Source organism: Helianthus annuus, chromosome 10, assembly GCF_002127325.2.
Source record: "Helianthus annuus cultivar XRQ/B chromosome 10, HanXRQr2.0-SUNRISE, whole genome shotgun sequence".
In the NCBI taxonomy this organism is placed as follows: Eukaryota; Viridiplantae; Streptophyta; class Magnoliopsida; order Asterales; family Asteraceae; genus Helianthus; species Helianthus annuus.
In genome coordinates this window covers 179,522,331-179,547,182 of record NC_035442.2, presented here as the reverse complement: position 1 = coordinate 179,547,182, position 24,852 = coordinate 179,522,331, and the positions used below count along the sequence as shown (strand labels likewise).

General features: G+C 35.8%; 1 long non-coding RNA gene across 1 annotated transcript; it reads left to right on the top strand.

Annotated features, from left to right (window-relative positions):
- Positions 1 to 8,292: 8,292 nt before the first annotated feature.
- Positions 8,293 to 10,029, top strand: LOC110917527. The gene is made up of 4 exons (XR_002580622.2): positions 8,293 to 8,631; positions 8,718 to 8,774; positions 8,850 to 8,967; positions 9,656 to 10,029. It is a non-coding gene; the product is annotated as an uncharacterized LOC110917527 (long non-coding RNA).
- Positions 10,030 to 24,852: the final 14,823 nt, after the last annotated feature.

The window sequence follows — 24,852 nt, the reverse complement described above, 5'->3', positions numbered from 1 at the left end:
GACAAAAGGGCATAGGCCTATGGGACAGGGTTAGTCCCTCTTACTTAACCCAAATATTCTACATATGAAAAACCAATATACACCCTACATTATTTTCACTATCAGATAGATGAATTTAAGGAGGGTAGAGTGTGGTATTTCATATTTGAAGTATCCCTACGATTTGCTTCTGTCCTTGTTTTTTTTCTTGCTTCAATATCAGATTTTTATTAGTTTTTAATTAATTACTGGATGGTAGTTAAATAGAGATTAACAAAGGGGTCAAAAGATTTTCATAAATAGATGTATGAGTTTGGTTCTGTTGTGAATCTTTCTCTGTTGGTTCAACTTTCGGTTATCTTCTATTTATTTTTCCTTTGTCGGTATCTCATTCCCGTTTTGTCAAGAACCAAAATGGCTAATTTTAAAACGACCCGTTCTGACCCGGTTGCCCACCCGACTTGCCCATTTTGTCAAGTATAACTAAGATGTCGTGTGTGTTCAATATAATGTGCAATATAATATTTTAGAACTTAGAGCAATTTCAAGTCAAAGATCACATTGTTAATTGTTGTGACTTAATTCTCTTTTTGAATTTTTGGTTATAAGCTACTAACAACTAGGGATGAGCACGGTACCCGTTCGGTACTGAAAGTACCGGTGCCGAAAAACGGGAAAAGTAGGTACGGTGTTTTACCCGTAAATACCGGTTGTCACACCCCAACCAATGGCGGAAACATCGGGATGAGACGAAGTGTGAAGATTGCTCGAGACATCATAACGCTATTTGTGACAATAATTTAATAATCCAAATTTCATTTCCAAAATAAATTGTCAAAACATTACAAGAAAAGCAAATAACAACATTGTTCAACATAACATAAACAAAATTGATACAACACTTTAAACCTAAACGTCTAAGTGAGTATCTAGGCATCTTTGCTATCCGTTTTCATTTCATCATCATCAACCTGTAACATGTTTAAAAATACAATTCAATGCAAAAGCAAAGGCGAGTATACAAGTTTGGTACGTACATAGCATAAGATAAAAAGTGTGAACAATTCCTCATGGCAAGCATATGATTCAAGATAACATTAAATATGGCATGTGTCTAACATATCAAACCAAGAAAACGCAATATGCTCAAGACATAACCTCAAGTTTACGGGCGGGTCGTTAATCCTATAGCGCTACATATGTCACGGTTTGGCTCGTACGAAGTTAATGATAAGTTCAACACATAAGAATCACCCAAGTTTAAAGTATCAAGCCATCACGTATACAAGCATGTTATAGGAATGTTCATGTGTTTAAGCAAAATGTTCATGTGTAAGTTTGTTGATAGATAAAACATGTTACACCCCAAAAGTGATAAAAGTAAAAGGGGAATACGAGTATACTCACAAAGTTTGCATACGTTTTCCGATTATCCAATTGTTGACGAGTAGAGATTTAGAGTCCGAATGTATAAGGGTTAAAGTTCAAGTATGTTTAGAGTCGAGATTCGGTGTTTAAAACAACATAAAAATAAGATATGAGAATAACATGGAAAATAATCATTTAGTACATATGATGCTTGTTCTTGACACTAGGAAACTCGAAGGAGTTTAGATGTTTTCATGGAACAAGATTCCATTAGAATCGTGACAAGTTATCATAGTCTAGGATGATGTAATCTAGTACCCCGACATATGAACACTAGTTCATCATCAAAGATTCGATTATTCGAATAATATATTTAGGTTATATAATATATGTCCAATAGTTCAAGCATGAGGTAGAAGATTAAAATCTTCATTTTGGTACCTCTAAATGTCATAGAAGTCATGTAGGAGGTAGGAAGATCAAGTCTTCCATTTAGGCACCTCTATGTGTTCACCACTACACTTGATGTAAAAAAAACAACCAAGGAGGGTCATGAACATACAATAAAGAATAAGAAATATACACACTAACTAAGAGAAATCATCAAATCATGTGAGGATTGTATGTTTGGACAACCCAAGTTGTTCCATAATCACTCATGTATCAAAGACAAAGTTTGACATGACTTGTGGGTTAAAAACCCTAAACAAAACACCAAGTTTATGAGGTTTAATCCTCTGATTTTAAATGTCTCAACCTTGTTTTTAAGCTTAACCAACCATGGGATAAGTTGTAAGCATTAGGACATAGGTATGAGATGTGTTGGACACAAGTTGCATAGGTTTAAACAAGTTTTTGATGAACATAAAAACAAACAGAAAGTTTATGGACTATTTCGGGGCATTTCCAGGTCTGATTTCTCCAAGGAGAAGTCTAGGAATCGAACCCCATGATTATACAAGCAAGTAGGAAAAAGAATCGAGTGAATCGGATAAGAATTGAGTGAGTTATGCTCATTTTCGTGAAGGGGTGTCAATCTACTCGAACCCTTGCTTTCAGCTACGGTTTGGTGGATGTTTTGTGAGTTTTTAGGGTTGCAAAAGTGGTAGGGAGGCTGGTTATAAGTGGTATTTATAGGGGGAAGGATTAGGGTTTCAATGGGTTGGGCTTTGGAAGTGTTTAGAAGGGGTTACACCTTGAAACTAGCCCACAAAACCCAACTATATGGGCTGAATTTTGCTGAATTGGGGCTGCCATATTTCTTTATTTTTTTATTTTTTTAAAACATTATAATGAGTAATTTTGTTAGTTAAGTTGTGTAATAATGTGCAACAATGTTTCCCCTAACTTGTAACAAGGTGAAATATGAAATAAAACATGATTTAACTAGGTAAAAAGTGTAATGTACAAGTTTTATTTACGAAGCAAGTTCCGTATTTTACAACGATTACAATGAAAGAATGGTTATAAGAACACAAGATTTCCAAATTTAGAATTTCACGTAAGGTTTCTAAATGTAGGAAGTTTGAAAACGCAGGGCGTTACAGTCTCCCCTCCTTTAGGAAATTTCGTCCCGAAATTTATTTAAGAGGAAGGCTTGAAAGAGTTTTTGGCATAAAGGTGATCATTAAGAATTGAAACTTGGGAAGTTTGAAAGTTTTGAAAAGTACCAAATTTTGGAGAACATCAAGGTAGATTTGCAAGGGGAAGTTTTTAAGGATAGTATAAAAAATCATACTTTCGTAAAACCTGTTTATTGAGAGGAACGAAAAGGTTTGTTACTTTAAATAAAGCAATAGAGAGATACTAAGTATAGTTACACAAGAATCAAGAATAGGGAGGCTATTTTATAGGTAATGAGGTAAGTTAGGACTCAAATGTTTAAACAAGCTGGATTGCGAACGAGTTTTGTATAAAATAATACGAGTATAGAATGAACGAATGGCTCTTAAAGAGTACAAGTATGTGAATAGCATAAGTGTTGGATAGATGAACGTAGTGTGTTAAGGATGAAGTCTCGTCATGAATAATCGGATATAATGCGTTTGTGAGTTGCGTGAAGTTGTATTAGGTCCAAAAGGTCTGCAACACACTGAATTTCTCATGGCACGTTTTACGAAAGTTTGGTAACATGGTGAAAACCCTTATATATAGGAAGTACCAGCGGTGTATCCACCATGTTTTGACCACGTTACGTCCGTTTTGTCTTCGGTGTCATGTTACGTTTCGTGTATTACCATACGCAGTAGCACACTCTATGGTTCTCATACGCCTATCACTATAATCCCGTGTGCACCCGTGATTATTTTGATCGTCGCATGGTCCGCATAGCTTGTACTAGTTGTGTATGAATCAGGGTATACATAAAAAGTTTAGAATGTGTACGTACAAGAATATAGTATATAAGCAAGTCCATGTTTAAGTATGTGTGGGACCCACGCAAGCGAATCCCTCAGGTTACGCTCGCGTATAGGTACGAATGTATGAACCATGAGTAAGGATGAAAGTATGAGCATAAGTTTAAGTATGAATACGCATGTATGTATGAGCATAAACATAAAACGTGTAAGTAGTATGTGTATAAGCAGAAGCGTAAAACGTATAAGTAGTATGCGTATAAGTACAAGCATAAAACGTATGAACATAGGTGTAGTTATAAAAAAAATAAATATTGCGTATATAGTGTACGTTGAGGCATTGCGGATTAGAAAGGCTAAGTATGTAGATACGAACGATATAAATGGTGTTATCGCGAGATATCGACTAAAACGTGTATGACGATGTGCATGTATAGTTGTTCCAACAAAACGTTGAGTTTATCGAATCAAAATTAGATTGAGCCTGGTTTGAAAGGTAGAATATAGTTTGTATATGTAAAGGAACATAAAGTACTCGTTGGTTATGCAAAACGTATTTTGTAACAAATAGAAATGCTAATTTTGTTTAAAAGGGTTTACGTAATCCGAAAAAAAATGGTCGGTCCCTATGAAGTCTTCTTGCGCACGTGTTTTGTAAATTGGTGTAGGAAAAAGGTTTTCGTTAAAAAGTAAGTTCGTTTCATCAAAGAAGAAATTATGAATTTAGGAGGTTCTTGTGAAAACTAGGATCCTTAGAAGAGAAATTTAGCAAAAGGACTTAGTGATTAAAAAAATTAACAAATGATTTGTTGATGTTGAAAAGGGTATTTGGTAAAACAATCATATAACTTCTATAAGATCTTATAAGTATTTGAGAAAGGTTGGTTGGATTTTGATTAAAAGTAGAAGGTGAGCATGTTTTAGTGATTAAGTCGAATATGAAGTTCATGGGCAAGAGTTTCATTGAGCCGATTAAATTGATAGGTAGCATTTCGTAAGGTTTTGAAGTTCGAGCAATAAAACGTTTTAAGACATGATTATGAATTTCGCGTATATGAGTTGAGTGAAAATAGATTGTAGAATAAGAAGTACGTTTGATAAAACAATGCATTTTGAAATCGGTATGAGTGGGTATTTTGAATAATCATAAACAATTTGGGTATAAAATATGATCGAGTTTGCATAATAAGATATTTTTGAAGAGATGTTTTGGTAACGATCACCTAGGTAAGGGAATCACCCCTAACTCGTTGGTGAGGTCGTTTTAAGGGAAGAGGGGTGGAGTCAATCGTCAAGGTAAGGAAGTCACTCCAATCTCGATGATACCTCTCCACTAGTTGTTACAAGGAATATGAATTTAAATTATATGAAAATCATGCATATATAAATGTATCGAAAAGGTTCGATATGTTGTGCGTGTGAAAAGAGAAATCAAAGGTAAACTCGAGGTTGAAAGATTGCATCGTATAAAATGAACAATAGAAACACATGTTTGACCAAAGTTTGGAGTGTTCCAAATGGAACTTTGACTAACCAAAGTGGTCGAAAAGTCTTTTGAATTTGAGAAGCATGCTTTGGCCTAATAGGTAAAATACTCTCGCCGACAAGTCGGTTAACGGTATTTACCCTTCCGGTTACTACATGTCCCAAATCAATCGAAGTTTCGAGACTTGGCGGGATTTATAAAAAAAAAAATACCAAGGAGTGGAACTAGTCGACAAGGTGCGGGTTTCACCCCTAACTTGACGATTTCGTATCCTAAGTGTGGTTGGTACTCGTCGGGTCAAAATTTAATTTCGACATGTTGACGAGGGTCCACTAGAATTTGAAATTTGAGTTTTACCATTAAGATGTGGATTTCACTCCTAGCTTAATGGCGATATCTCGTGTAAAAAAGAATATGTAGATTGAGAGTCGTTCACCAAATTGTGGGTTTCACGCCTATTTTGGTGAATTTGTCTCGAGTGTTTACGGATTTAGAATAGTCGAGTAAAATGCATGAGGGAAAGAGTATATTAAAGGAATAAACAACAAATATAAACTCACAATGAAGCATATTAAGAATAGCACATAATGAGTGGGACAATAAAACATGTATTAGCACATAATAAAGCAAGTATAGCATGTCAAGTGTTAACACATAAGCGACATATATGCTTAAAAGATCAAAAGAGAATAAATAAGAGCAAATAAGGTAGCATGCAAGTAGTTTCAAGTAAAACATAAGAATAAGGCTCTAAAACTATAGACTAGGCTAAAGCATTCCTACTTTTCCTAATTCCCTATAGTTATGGCTCTGATACCAATCTGTCACACCCCAACCAATGGCGGAAACATCGGGATGAGACGAAGTGTGAAGATTGCTCGAGACATCATAACGCTATTTGTGACAATAATTTAATAATCCAAATTTCATTTCCAAAATAAATTGTCAAAACATTACAAGAAAAGCAAATAACAACATTGTTCAACATAACATAAACAAAATTGATACAACACTTTAAACCTAAACGTCTAAGTGAGTATCTAGGCATCTTTGCTATCCGTTTTCATTTCATCATCATCAACCTGTAACATGTTTAAAAATACAATTCAATGCAAAAGCAAAGGCGAGTATACAAGTTTGGTACGTACATAGCATAAGATAAAAAGTGTGAACAATTCCTCATGGCAAGCATATGATTCAAGATAACATTAAATATGGCATGTGTCTAACATATCAAACCAAGAAAACGCAATATGCTCAAGACATAACCTCAAGTTTACGGGCGGGTCGTTAATCCTATAGCGCTACATATGTCACGGTTTGGCTCGTACGAAGTTAATGATAAGTTCAACACATAAGAATCACCCAAGTTTAAAGTATCAAGCCATCACGTATACAAGCATGTTATAGGAATGTTCATGTGTTTAAGCAAAATGTTCATGTGTAAGTTTGTTGATAGATAAAACATGTTACACCCCAAAAGTGATAAAAGTAAAAGGGGAATACGAGTATACTCACAAAGTTTGCATACGTTTTCCGATTATCCAATTGTTGACGAGTAGAGATTTAGAGTCCGAATGTATAAGGGTTAAAGTTCAAGTATGTTTAGAGTCGAGATTCGGTGTTTAAAACAACATAAAAATAAGATATGAGAATAACATGGAAAATAATCATTTAGTACATATGATGCTTGTTCTTGACACTAGGAAACTCGAAGGAGTTTAGATGTTTTCATGGAACAAGATTCCATTAGAATCGTGACAAGTTATCATAGTCTAGGATGATGTAATCTAGTACCCCGACATATGAACACTAGTTCATCATCAAAGATTCGATTATTCGAATAATATATTTAGGTTATATAATATATGTCCAATAGTTCAAGCATGAGGTAGAAGATTAAAATCTTCATTTTGGTACCTCTAAATGTCATAGAAGTCATGTAGGAGGTAGGAAGATCAAGTCTTCCATTTAGGCACCTCTATGTGTTCACCACTACACTTGATGTAAAAAAAACAACCAAGGAGGGTCATGAACATACAATAAAGAATAAGAAATATACACACTAACTAAGAGAAATCATCAAATCATGTGAGGATTGTATGTTTGGACAACCCAAGTTGTTCCATAATCACTCATGTATCAAAGACAAAGTTTGACATGACTTGTGGGTTAAAAACCCTAAACAAAACACCAAGTTTATGAGGTTTAATCCTCTGATTTTAAATGTCTCAACCTTGTTTTTAAGCTTAACCAACCATGGGATAAGTTGTAAGCATTAGGACATAGGTATGAGATGTGTTGGACACAAGTTGCATAGGTTTAAACAAGTTTTTGATGAACATAAAAACAAACAGAAAGTTTATGGACTATTTCGGGGCATTTCCAGGTCTGATTTCTCCAAGGAGAAGTCTAGGAATCGAACCCCATGATTATACAAGCAAGTAGGAAAAAGAATCGAGTGAATCGGATAAGAATTGAGTGAGTTATGCTCATTTTCGTGAAGGGGTGTCAATCTACTCGAACCCTTGCTTTCAGCTACGGTTTGGTGGATGTTTTGTGAGTTTTTAGGGTTGCAAAAGTGGTAGGGAGGCTGGTTATAAGTGGTATTTATAGGGGGAAGGATTAGGGTTTCAATGGGTTGGGCTTTGGAAGTGTTTAGAAGGGGTTACACCTTGAAACTAGCCCACAAAACCCAACTATATGGGCTGAATTTTGCTGAATTGGGGCTGCCATATTTCTTTATTTTTTTATTTTTTTAAAACATTATAATGAGTAATTTTGTTAGTTAAGTTGTGTAATAATGTGCAACAATGTTTCCCCTAACTTGTAACAAGGTGAAATATGAAATAAAACATGATTTAACTAGGTAAAAAGTGTAATGTACAAGTTTTATTTACGAAGCAAGTTCCGTATTTTACAACGATTACAATGAAAGAATGGTTATAAGAACACAAGATTTCCAAATTTAGAATTTCACGTAAGGTTTCTAAATGTAGGAAGTTTGAAAACGCAGGGCGTTACACCGGTAGCGTACCGAAAAACAGAGAAAGTGAGTACCGGTACCGAATATACCCGGTACGGTACGGTTCGGTACCGGTATGGTACCAAAATGGACTTGAAAATGATGGAAACTTTTCTTAACCGAAGGATATAAGGTCAGTCAGCATACACGACTGGTTTGACTTGCTGGGTCTTTTCTTGTTGCGGATTACTCATGGTAAATCAGTACCCTCCTCCCCCGGCCCTCATTTCATTATTTTACAAAAAAAAAAATGCTATTTACATAAAGAGCTGGATACAGTATTAGAGAATGATTGTTGGTGATCTACAAAATATGGTGGTACTAAAAAGTTGTAAAACACTTTATTGGTTATCTGCAAAATATAGGTAGGGGGTAGGAAGATGGAAAGCTTAAGTGATAGTTCTGCTATAATGATTGTACGTGACATGTTTAAATCTGTACACTTGAAGATATATTCACACATTTCTGTGTTTAAGCTCATGTTTCCTAGGCTTACTTGCAGTGCCCCAATTTGAGAGGAGATCGTGTTTCGAGGGTTTCTATCCCCTTCATTGATCAGGTACATGCCTTTATAGTGCTCGATATTGGTGATTTCTCTAACATTTGCATTGGCTCATTTCAATTGATCATACAGATGGCAGAATCAGGGGCACATGTTGTTATGGTAGTTAGAAATACCAAGGCAGCCCATGAACTGATCTAAAATGGCAGGATGAATGGTCTGGAAAAGAAGCTTTCCTCTCAATATTGAGGTATATACTTTATTTGCACTTTATTTGCTATGAAAGTTGTATTAATTGGTGTGGAAATGTTGTACCTTTCGTGTGCAAAGGAGAATGTTGGTTAAAACAAATGCGAGGCGTTTAGGTCCTAAAAGTGTGGTGTGAGACAGAAGTGTTGATTTGTGCAGAATCAAATAAGCTTTATTTACAAACAGAAGTGGGGTCTTTCTCGTTTGGCTATAGCAGTGTATAAGCTAGATTAGCTTATTTTTAAATAAAGTTTTTGAAGACTTTAGTTTTATCTTTCAGAAAAAAAAAAAAACGTTTTGTTGACTTTTGCCATGTTCGGATAATACCAAATCAATGACCACTTTATGGTAGATGTTATAATGTGTGTTTTGACTCTTAATATGAATATTGTCTATACTTTCTAAATGTTTTGGTGGCTCAAGCGAATCGTGTCTTTTCATAAAAAAGGTTTTGCTCTACAACCAGTCTTTTTATTCTCTCTAATAAGTCTACAAATTGTCCTGCATTAGTGAATTAGAAAAACTTGTATACTTTCAAAGAATTTAGAACAATATGCTATCCCACGTTTATGAGAGAAGGTACTAATATGAAAGAAATGATACCATTGAAAATATCTTTAAAGTAAGCTTTCCCACTAATGTTTTAAGGCTTTCATATCAATGAGCTTAAAACAATTTATTTCTTTTAGTGCACCATAGAATTGCCCCTCATGTTAGGGCTAACCAGAATGGACAAACCGACAGAAGATCAAACTGATCTGAGACCGCTAAAGCTGTGGATATTGAAACCGGACCTGTAATGAGTTATGGTAGTCAGTTGGTTTCGATTTTGGGTTTCAGTACGCCTCACAGGTAAAGGACCGAGATCGAGAAAGGAGCTATAACAAGGGTAAAGGCTACGTTGATCTACAAGGTTTGCATTACAACTTTCAATATCGTAAGGATCATGCATATCAACTTCTGAGGATTCTTGCAGTCTTTTAGTTACAAGTGCTTGAGAATTGATATACATATATTGATATAATAAAGTTAATGCTATATTTGTATAACAATCACATGCATACCTGATCTTAACATTCAGTTTAAAATAAAATGTGTTTATAGATTAGAACTGATAGTGCCTTACAATTGTCATTGATAGTGTATATTTCTAAACTACTTTAATCTATTTATAGTTAAAATAAGACGTGTTTAAAATGTGTAATATTTCTAATCTATTTTAATCTATTTATAGTTAATGCATTTCATCAACCGATCCATGAACTGTTAGCGTCTTACAATTGTCGACTCCGCGGCAACGCGCGGGTTTCCCACTAGTTCAATGATAGTGCATGTTCTAAAATCGGTTATTCAATGGTCTTGCATAATAATAGGTCTTCAATGTTCTTAAATCGGTTATGCAAGTCTTCCATCATGAATTCTTGATTTTCCACAATTTGAATAGTCGTTCTTGAGGAACTCACTTAACACGAAACAAAAATAAATAAATAAATACATTTTTTTTTGAAGGGTGACTTTCAATATGTACATGGACCATTGGTCACCGGGTTCCCGTCTAGGACGGTTACCCGTCAGCCCAGCTTTCGCAGACGCGATGTTCTATCGGGAACCGGCTGCCGCTCTGACTGACCTTCGCCCGAAAACCATACTGTCCTCACACGAGAGACTCGCTGGAGTAACGGCTAGATGAAAACCGGGTTGCCCTCAAGACCACACCATGCCTCGATAGGTAACGATCCATCATTGGGACGTCCCGCACCATAAGCCATAAGTTGGAGTCGAACCGGCGACCTCCCCAAAGGGAAGAAGCCGGCCTCACCAATTGGGCTATGGTGGGGGATTAAATAAATACAAACAAACAACCAAAAAAACCTATTCCTTTTTAGGCATACATACACGGTGTCCACCCACAAGTTGACCAAAATGTTAGTGTGTAGACTGTAGATTATCTAAAAATAGATTATCCAAAAAAAAATTACATGTCCTATTTGAGGTATCCATGGCGGTCACCCACAAGTTGAATAATGGGTTACTGGTGTGTATGGTTATCCAAACATGATACTTGTTCTTTTTTGAGGCATCCATCCGTTCTTGTGGAACTTCATCACTATCTTCTTCTTCTTAACGATTGATGTCACAATCCATGTGTAGTGGTGTGTATCCAAACCACTATTATAATTTATAAATGAATACTTTTATTTTAAATATCTTGAATTGGATCGGAACTTGAATTATCGATGATATGGATTAATGATCCTTGATTTTGAATTTTTTTTTAACGGCTAATTTAGATCACTAACAATTAAAATATCATTGTGTCATCAGCTGAACCACCTAATCATTATCTATCTCCACTAAGCAATTTTAGAAATAAAAAAGGAGAGATATAAGAGATTTTAGTTTCAAATAATATAATTATTATAAAAAATAATAATATGAAAGATTACCAGATTGCCCCTTATATTTAAAAAAGATAATAATAAAATAACTAAATTTTGTGATTTACTAGACTTGGTTTTCTTGCTTTTCTCATGACTTATAATTTTCACAATCATCCATACTCTACCACAAAAGCCATCGGCATAAATAGCTTGAAGCGACGACGTGTCATCACTATAACTTATTTTAGATTTTTGACAAGTCAAACTCTATAACTATGACATATCATCACTATAGAGGTTGACGGGGTGGTGAAAAAGTTTCACACCTGAACGCAATCTTGTGCTAACAGCATGTCTTTGATACATTCAAAATTATGTTTTTTTTTTTATATTGATCTCTTTCTATATTAACTTTTTTTTTATATTGATCCCTTTCTAGATAACGAAAAGGTGATTTCATTTTCTTTATTAACAATAATATATCAACGTTTTCTAATAGTAGTTTGGACGATGGTTGATGGCCTAACGTGCTCTTAATTAAATTGTCATTTGAAAATACAAAATAGTTACGACAAAAACAATAATAAAACAATTTTAATTACCAATTCCAAGCACCCACGAAATACTTGAATAGTCTCGAAAACAAAATAAAGAGTTAATTCCCGGATGGTTCATGTGGTTTCACGTTTTTTCACATTTAGTCCTCATCTTTTGGAAATACCAGATATGCTCCCTATGGTTTGTCTTTTTATTACTCGGATAGTCCCTTGACATTTACTCGGGGGACTATCCGAGTAACAAAATGACAAACCATAGGGAACATACTTGTTATTTTCAAACTAATTGACATCTACTCATGGGAGTGATGAGACTATCCGAGTAACAAAATAACAAATCATAGGAAACATATCTGCTATTTTTAAAAAGTGAGGACTAAACGTGAAAAAGCGTGAAAGCAAGGGGAAAATCAAGGCAATTAACTTCAAAGCAAATATCTCATAAATTATTGTAGCATAGAACCAAGTTGTAATAAAATGACAAATATATCTACGTAAAGTGCATTGACTTTTGGTCAACCTTCATAACCGGAGAACTCGCCGGAACTTTGAACCGGCAAACGGGACAAGAGTTGCGAAAAGAGAGCCATTGTGTGATGCAAGCAGCATGATACAAATGCCCACATGGAGCTTGCTTACACAATGAGTACAAGCTTTCCATGCACACGGTACAAACACCCGATGCATGACCCACCGTACGCATGCCGGAGACTTTTTCTCGAGCTTCCTCCGGTGACAATAGATTTTGATCTTTGGCATTCACGGTGACGGTGTTGGACCCCGGATCGTCCATCGCCAAAGCTTCGTCGAGATCGAATGAATCGGTCATACTTGATCGCCAATTAATCTTTAGATAATATGACGTAAATTCCAATGGAAATTATATCGAGATAGAAGGAAAACGGGAATGGAAATTGAGATTTTTGGGTTAGATATCAAATGTGTTTTGAGAGGGGGGGGGGGGGGGGGGGTGTTGGCTTTTAGAAAATGAAGAGATGATGAGACTTAAATACTTTGAAAGCCAACGTCAATGAATCTACTTTTACTTTATTTTTATTTATTGGTTGATGCGAATTTGAATCTACTTTTACTTTATTTTATTTCATTTTATTTGTTGATGCAAATTTCCAATTTGTGATTTATCTTTCATTAAATACACACACTATAGGTCATTTGAGTACTAGAATATGCATAAGTGGTGCCTACGAAATTATAATCTAGTGGCATTTTGTGGTGGAATAAGACTTATGACTATTATGTTATAGGTTTGATGTAAGATTAAATATATTATGTTTAATATTTAATCTATAGCCATCTTAATCATTTACATTATAGAGATCAAAATATATTAGAACCTATTATTTAATTAGTTGGTAATTGTTGATGGACCATATTACCCGTAGTAACTAATTAGGTTTCCTCCTGAGTGTTTATATAAGGAGAGTTATGTGGAGGTTTAAGGGTTACTCAGTTACACAATTCACATACCCCATTAGTCATAACATCATCACGAAACATCCTCTCCATAACCGATACCCTTTTCGGTTTCTAAGTCCCCATCATCAGTCAGCACCCTAAGGAGGAACCAGATCAAGATGACAGGCATGTCGAACTCTCTCACTGGATTCTCCTCTGCACTATCTGCTGTGACAGGTATGATTTATTTGTTTTCCTTCATGCACAAACAGAACTGAACCAACATGTGGTATCAGAGCATATGTTGATTAGTCAGTTCTGTTTTGTATCCATAAATCTGGAATAAAACTGGAAAACAGGATTTGAAAAACCATAAGAAAAGATTTTCGGTTTTATCATCCGAGACGTTCATCTCGGATCTGTTAAACAAACCACGGATCATATATTGATTCGTTACAAGTGTTCCGAAATCATCAGTTTAAGAAACATGTTTAAATGTGTAATTAAATTCCAGATTTCGGATGAATATTTAAGTATTTTTATGATTAGGGTTCATCATGTTCATGAGAAAATTCGAAGATTTCTATTATGTTTTGGAATGATTTAGGATTAATGGGTGTTTTTTCCATGTTTGATCTAATCGGGTGATTACCCTGGTGATACGATGATACTTTAGTGGTAAAAAAAGTATGCATGAAAGCATAATCCGTTAATTAAAAAGCATAAAAACAACTGGTATTTTATTGTTACATAGATATTGGGGATTTAAAAAAATTGTCTATAGCAAAAATTCTATATAAATAAAGAAGCGGGCCAATAAGAAACTGAAACACCCGAGCAAACGAATTTATACAATTACATTCACGCATGTTAAAGGCGTATAGAAAATGGCGATGCCGCTCACATATCAATGTTTGGCACCTTTTTTGGGTTTGTTGAAAGGGATTTCACGCCCACTACGTATAGTTTTAATTCGGTTTTGTTTATGATGATAACATAAATCAACACCTTATTTACCAAATAATTAATTAGGGGTTTGAATGAGTAGATTCGCTCGCTCAAGGTAGGCTCGTTAAAAATTCGAATGTATTCGAGTTAAACAAACATGAACGTAAAGGATAACTTATTTAAACGAGTCAAGTTTGAGTTGAGACATGCTCATACAAATGCAAAGTTATGTGATATTTAAGTGTAAAAGATGCTATTAATTAAACCTTTTTACGACACATGCCAGCTAGAAAAAAACACGTATGAAGTCACCAATTATTTTTAAGGTTAAATAAAGGTTTCAAAACATCTAGTAGGATTCTCCCGCGCTCTACGACGGACATTTATTTGACACTGGTTCATGCACTTCATCACAGTTGCACCAATGCTATACTACCGCCAACGACCACCAACATTAGAAAAACTCGTAAAACAAAATCATAAATAATGAAAAAAGTAACATCGAGTGAAACGTAGACGTAAAATCGTTGAACCACACATGCCTATTGTGGCGTGTTGATTCGAAGAAACTAGACCGAAACGCAAAACATAGAAATGAATAGCTAAGTTGATCTAGGACTTGCGCGTTGCAATGAACCTATCAAACAAGAAAAAATAGACGTAAAAATATTGAATCACATACACATATTGCATCGTGTATATATTCGAATAAAATTCATAAAGATAAATTCATAAATCAATGTGTATTACAAAATTAAATGCTTTCAAAGTAAAAACAAAGAAACTAGAAAATAAATAATAATAGAAATAAAGATAATAATAAAATATAATATCTCAAGGACCAACGATTAATTTTTCTTCTTTTAAAAAAAACTCACCAAAAATAAGTTACAATACATTTATGGGGTAACTTTATAGAATAGTAACCATGTTTTAAAAGTGTTCCAATTAGGTCACTCAAGTTTCAAAAGTGTTCAAATCAGGTCACTCAACATTCATTTTTTATTAAAATTAAAGGTTTTTTCATCCATTTCATAAGTAACCATGGTGATGTGGATTTTTGTTTCTTTTTTCCCTTTAATTTGATGCTAACGTTGAGTGATGCCGTGAATTGTAACTTGTTTTTTTAATTTTTAAAGTAATTAAAGTGTTTTTATTTTTAATAAATATAATTTCATATATTAAAATAATCCGACCCCAACATCTTATTCTTCATTTTTTTCTTGACACATAAAAAAAAGGACAGGTCTCGATTTGAATGTTAAGTTATCTAATTGGGATAAAAACAATACGAGTGATCTAATTAGAATACTTTTGAAACTTGGTTACTATTCTGTGAAATATTCCCTACATTTATATACCGTAAATTACTAAAAGTCACATATATAATAAGAGAAAAGAAAAAACTAACAAATGAAGTTAAAAAAAGTATTTAAGTTAAACAATCAAAGTTTACATTAATAGGTATGTATAAAATAAGTAGGTTATAAACATGTATGTTACATGATTGAATAAATGAACTATTAAAAAATAAAGGATAGTTATTAACTAATAGTTTAGTTTATGTATTATTGCTATTTTATAAGAGTAAAATGACAATTTGTGTCACTGTGCTTAATGAGCGGTGTCACATTGAGTCCCTATAGCTTGAATTTGGAAGTCTGAGTCGCTGACTTAAAAAAAATGCTACAGCCTAAGTCCTTGCTTAATATGTAATGAGGCTTTATAAGGGCGTGAAAGATTTTGATAATGTCTTTACACTATTCTTTTTGGGCATGAAGAGTGAGATACATTTCTAGAATAATGCCCAACCAGAAGGAAAAACAAAGAAACTAATAAATATTATGAAACCTTAATCACTACATAAAGCATTATGATTGTGATGTGGCAAAAAAATGCCCCTTTAAGGGGTATTAATCATTACCCATGGTCTTAGGTCCAACTTTATTAGGCTGGTGGGTATGGTGACGGAGGGAAGCCGGCGATGAGATGAAGACGGAGGGGGCGGCGTGGGAGGACTAGCGTCGCCGGGGGGAGGCCCACCTGTTTGGTCCGTCGCAAACGGCACAACTCGGACGGGGAGGACGGGACGGAGGGGGCGGCGTGGGAGGACGGTGGTGACGTGGGGGCGCCAGGGTGGAGACGGGAACCATACCGAGCAGCCTTAGACCATATGTAGTGGTACACATGAATAAAGCTCCTACCTATAGGCATTTTACGACACGTGTCATCCCAGTCAGCAAATGAGCATTATGGGCGTTTTTCACAAATGGACGTAGTGGGATAATGCCCAATAATGCCCCATCAATGATTACCTAATTAACATTTTCTTGTTTTTTTTTCAATTTAAATATAAAGGTATTTGAGTTGGAATTACATGATTGGTCAGTCAAAATCATGTTCAGCGTTATTCAAAAAACGCCAAACACAAAATCACCAAAGATCACGCCCGAAAACGCCGCGGAGGGCGGATGATGGGCGATATAGGGCGTGTTTGGGCTATATTTTTGGAAAAACACGCCCGATTACAGATGTTCTTAGTTAGTTAACTGAAAAATACCATTTGGCTCCTTATCCTCGATCTAAAAAACAATTTACCCCTTACTATTGTTATTATTAAAAAAAAAAAAATCTTTTGCTCTGTTTATCATCATTAACTAAACAATTTTTATTTCTTCTTTTCCAAAATCAATATTCATAAAACCAGCACAACATCAAACAACAATTGATTTTAACACTCTACTCTAATCAATCTTAACACTCTACTCTAATCGATTTTGTTGATCCTGGTTTTGTTCACTACTCAAAACCAAACCCCAGGGACGCAGTGTTTTTAAATTGATGAAAAGACCATTTTGTCCTTGCTACAATATATTATGTTACCCACTTAACGGTAAATTCTAACGGTAACATACCTCAGGGACTCAAAACGTAGCGCTTTTGTAAGTTAGGGACTTAGACTTCCAAATTCGGTTTCGGGGACTCAATGTGTCACCGCCCAATAAGCACAGGGACGCAAATTGCATTTCACTCTTTTTAAATAACATTTTCAAATTAATTAGTAGAATACGAATGAGTGTAATAAGAGAAGCGAGAAAAAAGATTAACTTACATAATTGTGACACATAACACAGTTAATTACTAAAGTGATAAACATATGTCACTATCAAAACTATATCGTTGCTAGTAATCTAGTAATCAGGGATGTAGTTTTGAAAATTGGGTGACTAACTTTAATCTAACTTTTTGAATATTATTTAACTTCACGAGAACTCCTGATTGTTGATCGGGATTTAATATCTACCTTAACATGTTTAATTATAAAGTTCTTCTCTTTGTTGACAGAAAAAGCATCTAAGATGCGTTAATGAAGGGCCCACTATGTTTTGTGGAAGGGGGATAGTAACACCATGTTTAATTTGCCAATGATGGCCAGTGTAACCAGTCGTAGACTAGAAGATTTACCCTCTTTGGGGTTCCTGTCCGAGTTAGTCCTAAGTTCAAATTTGGGCCGTTGGGTACTCCTGGCTCGCGGTTGCTTCTTTCGGGCCCGCCACAAATCGAACGGGGCTTGTGTGTGTTGACTGGTGTCTTTGAAACCAGTTGTTCAAGCCGTAAAAAAACATTTTTATTTTATTTATAGGACATTTGGAGTATTATTTACAAATAAAAAAAAAACTAGCAAGTCAATGATAAAGATGATACATGCATTTTTTCCGAACTTATTAGGGTGTAAGGAGTGGTTAAACACTTTGGAGTGGTAAACCAAAAAACCGACCAATCAGAGCGCGCCATGTCAATCAGTCAAAAATGTTTAAACTTTGCTGAAAAGTGTTGGCAATGGTTTAAACATTTGGTGAAGTGGTAAACTTTTTAAATAAAAAAAGGAAAAAAATGTGATTGGTTGAGATTGGAATGGACCCCACCCCACACCCCCTCTCTCTTTCCTTCCTCCTTTCCCGCATCGGTAAAGCCTCACCGATTTTAAACCTATTTCGTCAAACACTTCATGTGGCAAAAGGTTGGCATTGTTTTGCCACACTTTACCGATTCGGTAAAGTGGGTTTACCGAAAGCCACACCGAACACCCTTAGAAATTTCATATTCACGTGGAAAGAACATTTGCAAAGGTTGTACCTTGGTAACCTAAGTTTACTTTTATGACAAAAGAATAGTGCACACGTCATGTATTTAACGGTTATTAAGACACTATATATCAAATTGTTTGGAATACATACAATTTTGGTTGCATTTCATTTTCACAACATATAAATATAAATTCAATGTATGTTCTTTCTTGGATCATCATTATTATTATTATTATTATTATTATTATTATTATTATTATTATTATTATTATTTTTATTATTATTTTTATTATTATTATTATTGTCACACCTTCGATTGGTCATTATTATCATCCTAGTGTCGTATCGTACAAAAGTTGTTTACTAGAAGCAGTGGCGGATCCAGGATTTTTGGACAATGGGGTCCTATTTTTCCGGTGTTCAATTTTTTTTTGATCGGTCGTTGTTCGGGTCGAGTCGCGTCGAGAAACATAATAGAAAACAATATCATAACTAAATTATAAGTTTCATTTACTACACATTCAGCTAAATATAGGTGAGAAAAAATTGAAATAGAAAAAAAAAACTGATTAATTTAAAATCAGGTTTAAAAAGAAAACTCAAAAAAAAAAAAGAAACAAACAAACAAGTATCAAAACCGGGATCTTTTGTATGAAAACAAGGGGTTTTACCACTGCGCCAGGCTCACTCTCATTATTATGGGGTCCAACTTGTCACACACTGGCTTTGCGGAAGCGCGGTTAATGTTGGTGTGACTTCTTAATACCATAGCTTAACCATAACAAGCTATATGAATTTAAAAACCATGCAAGTCATCCATTAAGTTTTTGAAAACATCATACAATACCATTGTTTTTAACATGCAACCATAACCTTGTTCAGTAACATTACAACTTATAACAAAACATAAACGTGATTTAGGGATTGTGTCTTGTCCAGGTAAGAGACACAACCCTAAACCCTGATGACTTCATGACCAGTGCAGCGGAAAACGTTCCATACCGTGCCAGATCCGTTTAATTTCCTGAAATACATGTGAGTTGAAAAATCAACAATAATGTTGAGCGAGTTCATGCGTAAGTGAGTATGTAAAACCTTTGTGAGTATAAAAATAGTTGTGGTATGTAGCAGTGTAAGAGGACTTGTGATCACCAATGGTTTGCAAGGCCACTGACATATGTGAAGTGCAAATAGGGAGACTCAAACCTAGCAGATTTCGCCATGGCAAAGTACGTGGACAAAGTCACCCCACGGTCCGTTTCTAGTTTGGCCGGGGGCTGGGCTCGCTACACCCAGATAGATCTACCGCTCCTGTCCCTCGGTCCCTCCATGAGGACTAATGGCCCCATGTTGTTCCTATCCACTCACATGATCGTATAACACCTCCTTACGTTAAACATACCGTTGTAAAGTACTCGTAAATCATAGTAACATGTATTTCACCCCCGCAGTTAAGTAAACTGAAAACAGTTAGAGAAAAGGGGGACATGAACTCACAGTGAATGCGTATCTCTACCAAGTAACCCGAATATCCGAAGCTGTGCGACGACCTACATGTGCTAATTCTATTAGACGGATGGCCGTGCCTTAGCTTTATAACTTATATTTTTAGGAGACGGTTAGACAACCGTTCTGTGTACATACTTGGTATTTTACTTTCCTTCCCAAGGATGGGGGTTTTAAATACATGTGTATTTATACTATCTCATTAAGTCCCACTTAATATATTTTTATTTCTCCTTCCAAAATATAATTATTTTTCTCACAAATATTATATTTTCTCTTTACAAAATACTTTCCAAAATAATCCGTTGACAACATACGTGTTGATGAATATTTCCGCGTAATGCGTAAGTTACGTTTTAATGATTAGATGGTAATAGAAATTACCGTTGTAACTTTTATGCTTGTCGTATAAGCGTTGGTATTATTTTGGGTTTGACAAGTTAGTAAATATTATTTTTACTCTAAAATAATATTTATACATTTTCACAAAATTATCATAAACAGTGTTGTGACAAAATATATTTACCGAATATATATTTATCACTTTTAGGTTTGTGAAAATCCCACCTCCGATTATTTATAAATAAAGTTGTGGCGAATTATATTTGAAAACATGTCAAAGTAGCCTAACACTTGTAAATAATTCTAAGTGTTAGATTTTTAGAAAATTTCGCCAGAGTTTTCCCTGTAACTGGAGGTGGCCACGCTTTCAAGCGTATCATTTTCTTTTACAAAATCATTTCAACACCTTCTTTATTTCAATCAATCAATTTTCAACACAATCAACAAGTTTCAACACTTCAAAATTGTAGACTAGTATGTAAAATCGCGTCGTTTCATGAACTTGTAGTTTTATACAAAAACTACGGTGTAGATCTCGTTATAATTGATGGATCTATATGTAAAGTGGTTTAGTATTGTAAAAATCCAGTTTTTATAACAGTTCTTTCTTTACAACTTCCCGACAACTTTTGTAAAAAATGGTTATTTCGTCGGATCTTTCGTTTCACAAGTGTTTATACACTTGTAGACTTTAATAATCATATTTGTTAACATGTTGACCAACTTTGACAAATCATGATTTTCTCGACACCCGGTCCTACGAATATACCACTTGTACATACGTAGATCGGCTTGTTTTAAATACTATTTTTCATGTTAAAACACTTTTACACAAGTTCATGTTTCCCGTGTGGTGGAGTTTCACCTTTTAACCCTTGTACCGCTGGCAACTAGTGTATGTCAAGATTCGGGATCTTAACAAAGTCGGGTTAAATGATGATAAGAGCCACCACATCGTAGATCGGGCCATACTAACCAACATATTCAAATACTACGACATTTACACGCGTTATGTTCTTTTATCCAACGATTTTCACTTTTTAGTAGACTTTAAAGATTCATGAAGCGGGTTACCGACATTTAACCGATAAAAATCCTTTTAACCACTTTAGACACGACTAATAACGAGTTTTAAACAATATACCTCTAGCTCGGGGCTAGGGAAGATTCTAGTCGAAAACTGCGTGGATAAAAGCAAACGGTAGAGGTCCTTTGCGTTCCGAGTGCACCAAACTTCGTTGTGCGTGATCCCTGACACTATTATGGACTTGGAATGGCAAGACTCGAACTCGAAAGCGGATGGTTGGGTGTGTGTGTGTTCGGCCGTGAGGTAGCACAAGAGGGGAGAGAGAGTGATCTTGATTTGGTGTGTGAAATGTGTGAGAGAGTGTGCCTTTTATAGAGATGTTTAAGCGTTATCGTCCAACGGGTCTTGTGTCTACCAGATACTAGACAAAAGTAATAAAATAATAAAAAGAATTCGGCCTTGTCCCCTTGGTTGGGCCGATTTGGTTAGGGTGGTGGGACCACCCGGTTTGATTCCAACTAAACAGTTAGTGTTTAGTTACGTTAAGTCGGTTACTTAAATGTCTATCCTCGTTAGTTGTTTATTGCGTTATGATACGAGTGTTAGGGTAATCAGGGACCCTAACTGGCTCAGAAAAGTATCAATATTATTCTTGGCAATGTTTTTATGTTCCGGGTATTGTCCGGTTGTTCGGTCGGATAGTAATCCGTTAAAGTGCTTAAGATATCCTTTAAGCGTCGTAAGTAATATTTTTAGCGACACAATTGATTCTGCAAAGTGTCAGGAATAATTCCTTGTGTTTTGGCACTTTATTAATTAGCTAGAAGCTAGTATGTTGATAAAAGTGCTGTGTTTCGTGCTTAAAGTATGTTTTAGGCACATCCAAATCTCTATATCTTATTCCTAGAGACGCAATTATACAACCCTTGTAACCCTACACTCACTACCAGTGTAGTCAAAATATTTGAGGCTCTTAACAGGCCTTAGAGGCAGTGTCTGCCTGATGCTGGCTATAACAGCATGTTCAATAGGTTATCCGCTCAAATGCTACTGTGCTTTTGTGCATCATGTTTGTCACTAAAGTTCAGTAAATAAATAATGTAGTGACGGGAATCAAAGTATGATGCAGATGTGTACAAGTACCAACAATCAAGTAGCAGTTTATCAGAAATCTCAGTTAAGCACAGTAATTAGGCAACAGTTAATAGTTAATTAAGTCGTACGGATACCTGGTTTTGTGAGGGTTGTCACATTCTCCCCCCGTTAAATAAATTTCGTCCCGAAATTTAAGTTCTGCTTGTAGAAGCAGGGTTCTTAGGAAACAGGTGGGGGTACTTCTCTTTCATCCGGTCCTCACGCTCCCAGGTGTATTCAGGACCATGTCTGGCATTCCAGCGAACCTTGACGAGTTTGACACTGCTCCGGCGGGTCCTGTTGACTTTCCAATCTGTGACCTCGACAGGTGCTTCTACGAAGTGGAGCGTGTCGTCAATGTGAATCTCGTCGATAGGAATGGCAACGTCAACTTGAGTTGGACTTTTCTTTAAATTGGATACATGAAATGTATCGTGAACACCATTTAGTTCAGCAGGTAGGTCCAATTTGTTTGCTACGGTTCCAATTCTTTCTAGAATTCTGAAAGGACCAATGTAGCGTGGATTTAACTTCCCACGCTTCCCAAAGCGTGCCACCCCTTTCCAGGGTGATACCTTTAATAACACCATCTCTCCAACTTGAAAATCCATATGTTTTCGGTTTGGATCCGCGTAGGCCTTTTGTCTGTGGCGAGCGGCTTCGATGCGTTTAAGAATCTGCGCAATCTTGTCCGTCGTCTCTTGGACGATTTCGGGACCGGCAAGCTGCCTATCACCTGCGTCAACCCAGCATAGTGGTGATCGACACTTGCGTCCGTATAGGGCTTCAAAAGGCGCGACACCAATACTGGTGTGGTAGCTGTTGTTGTATGAGAATTCGACCAAGGGTAAGTGTTTATCCCAGCTACCGCCCAAATCCATAGCACATGCTCTCAGCATGTCTTCCAATGTCTGTATCGTTCGCTCGCTCTGGCCGTCAGTTTGCGGATGGAACGCAGTGCTCAGATTCAATTGTGAGCCAAAAGCTTCTTGGAAGGATTGCCATATCCTCGACACAAACCTTCCGTCTCTATCAGAGATGATCGAGAGGGGTACTCCATGTCGTGCTTGTCACACCCCGAAATTATCAGAGCTGGCGTGACTGGACTGGTATCTTCATTGCACAGCGGAAGCAAATAAGCTAAGACTTCTAGAAAAATGAACGCCGCTAAGTACTCGAATTCCCATAGGTTCTCCTACTCCAACCGTTCCATAGTTTTGAAAATGTAACCTGAGAAAGAACATGCGAAAAATCAACATAAAGTTGAGCGAGTTCATAGTTTGTTTTGAAAAGATTTAAAATAAATCTTTTTGGTAACCGGTTTAAAAGTTGTTGAGAAAATATAGTAAAATCATTTTCTCGGCATGATATATGAAAACTGTGAGTCTAGCCCACGAGAGACTTTGTAAGCAGGACCAACACGTCCTCTTACTTGTACATAAGTTGAAAACGTTATCAAAGTTTGTAAATACATGTATTATGAGTTTGCGTCAAATGAATATTAAAAACATTTGAAAGTTATAGTGTTGTAAGTTGGTATGTAAAGCGTCTATGAACATGTTGATCATTAATGTTTCGCGAGGACATTAACATATGTGACGACATAGGAGGTACTCAACCCGCGTAGGCAAATTTTTAGTGTCGAATCACCTCGACTGGGACACAACAGCACTCTAAGTGGTCACCCATGGACCGTGAGTGGGGCTCGCCCGTACCCATTAGATCTAACCTTTGTTCCTTGGTCCTCAAAAGGATTAATGGCACCTCAGTTACAGCCTATGCTCACATGATCTAAGAGTTCATTCCATAACTTAATCATACCTAAGTTTGACATGTATTTCCCCTCTAAAGTTGTAAACCGAAACGTTGAAAGAAAAGGGGGACATGATCTCGCTGGGTGGTCTCGTTTTTCGTATGCAGGCCAACCCAGTTTCGTTGTAGTAACTAGGACATTCCCGTCACTAGTCATGAAAATCATGCACGTTTTGTAAAACCGGTATGTTTGTATAAACTGTTCGTAAACTTTTCGAGTTCGTTGAAATTCATTTGCAACATAGTTTATAAATATGTGTTTTCGTTCATCGAAATAGTGTTTTCTTTTGCAAAAACTTGCATGTCTTTCCACCCCGAAAACATTTATAAAAATGTAAAACAGTAAAAAGTGGGGGTTATGAACTCACCTTGACATTCCTGTGCAAAGCTAGCCTAGCGTGATTCCGTGATGTCATTCCAAGAATGTGAACTCGCTAGCATGCAACTAAAGCATTCCTAATCAAGGAATAATTATAAGCTTCTAACTAAAATGACGTAGCTAAACTACGTGTCCGAGCTCTACCGAATCGTTAACTAAACGACTCTAAGGTAACGTTGTCTTGATTTGAAAAAAAATCAATCTATTATTATTCGATCCCATTTATAATCGGGATAAACACTAAGTCTCGGAAACAACTTAGTTTCCGAGTGATGTAGGATATATATATATATATA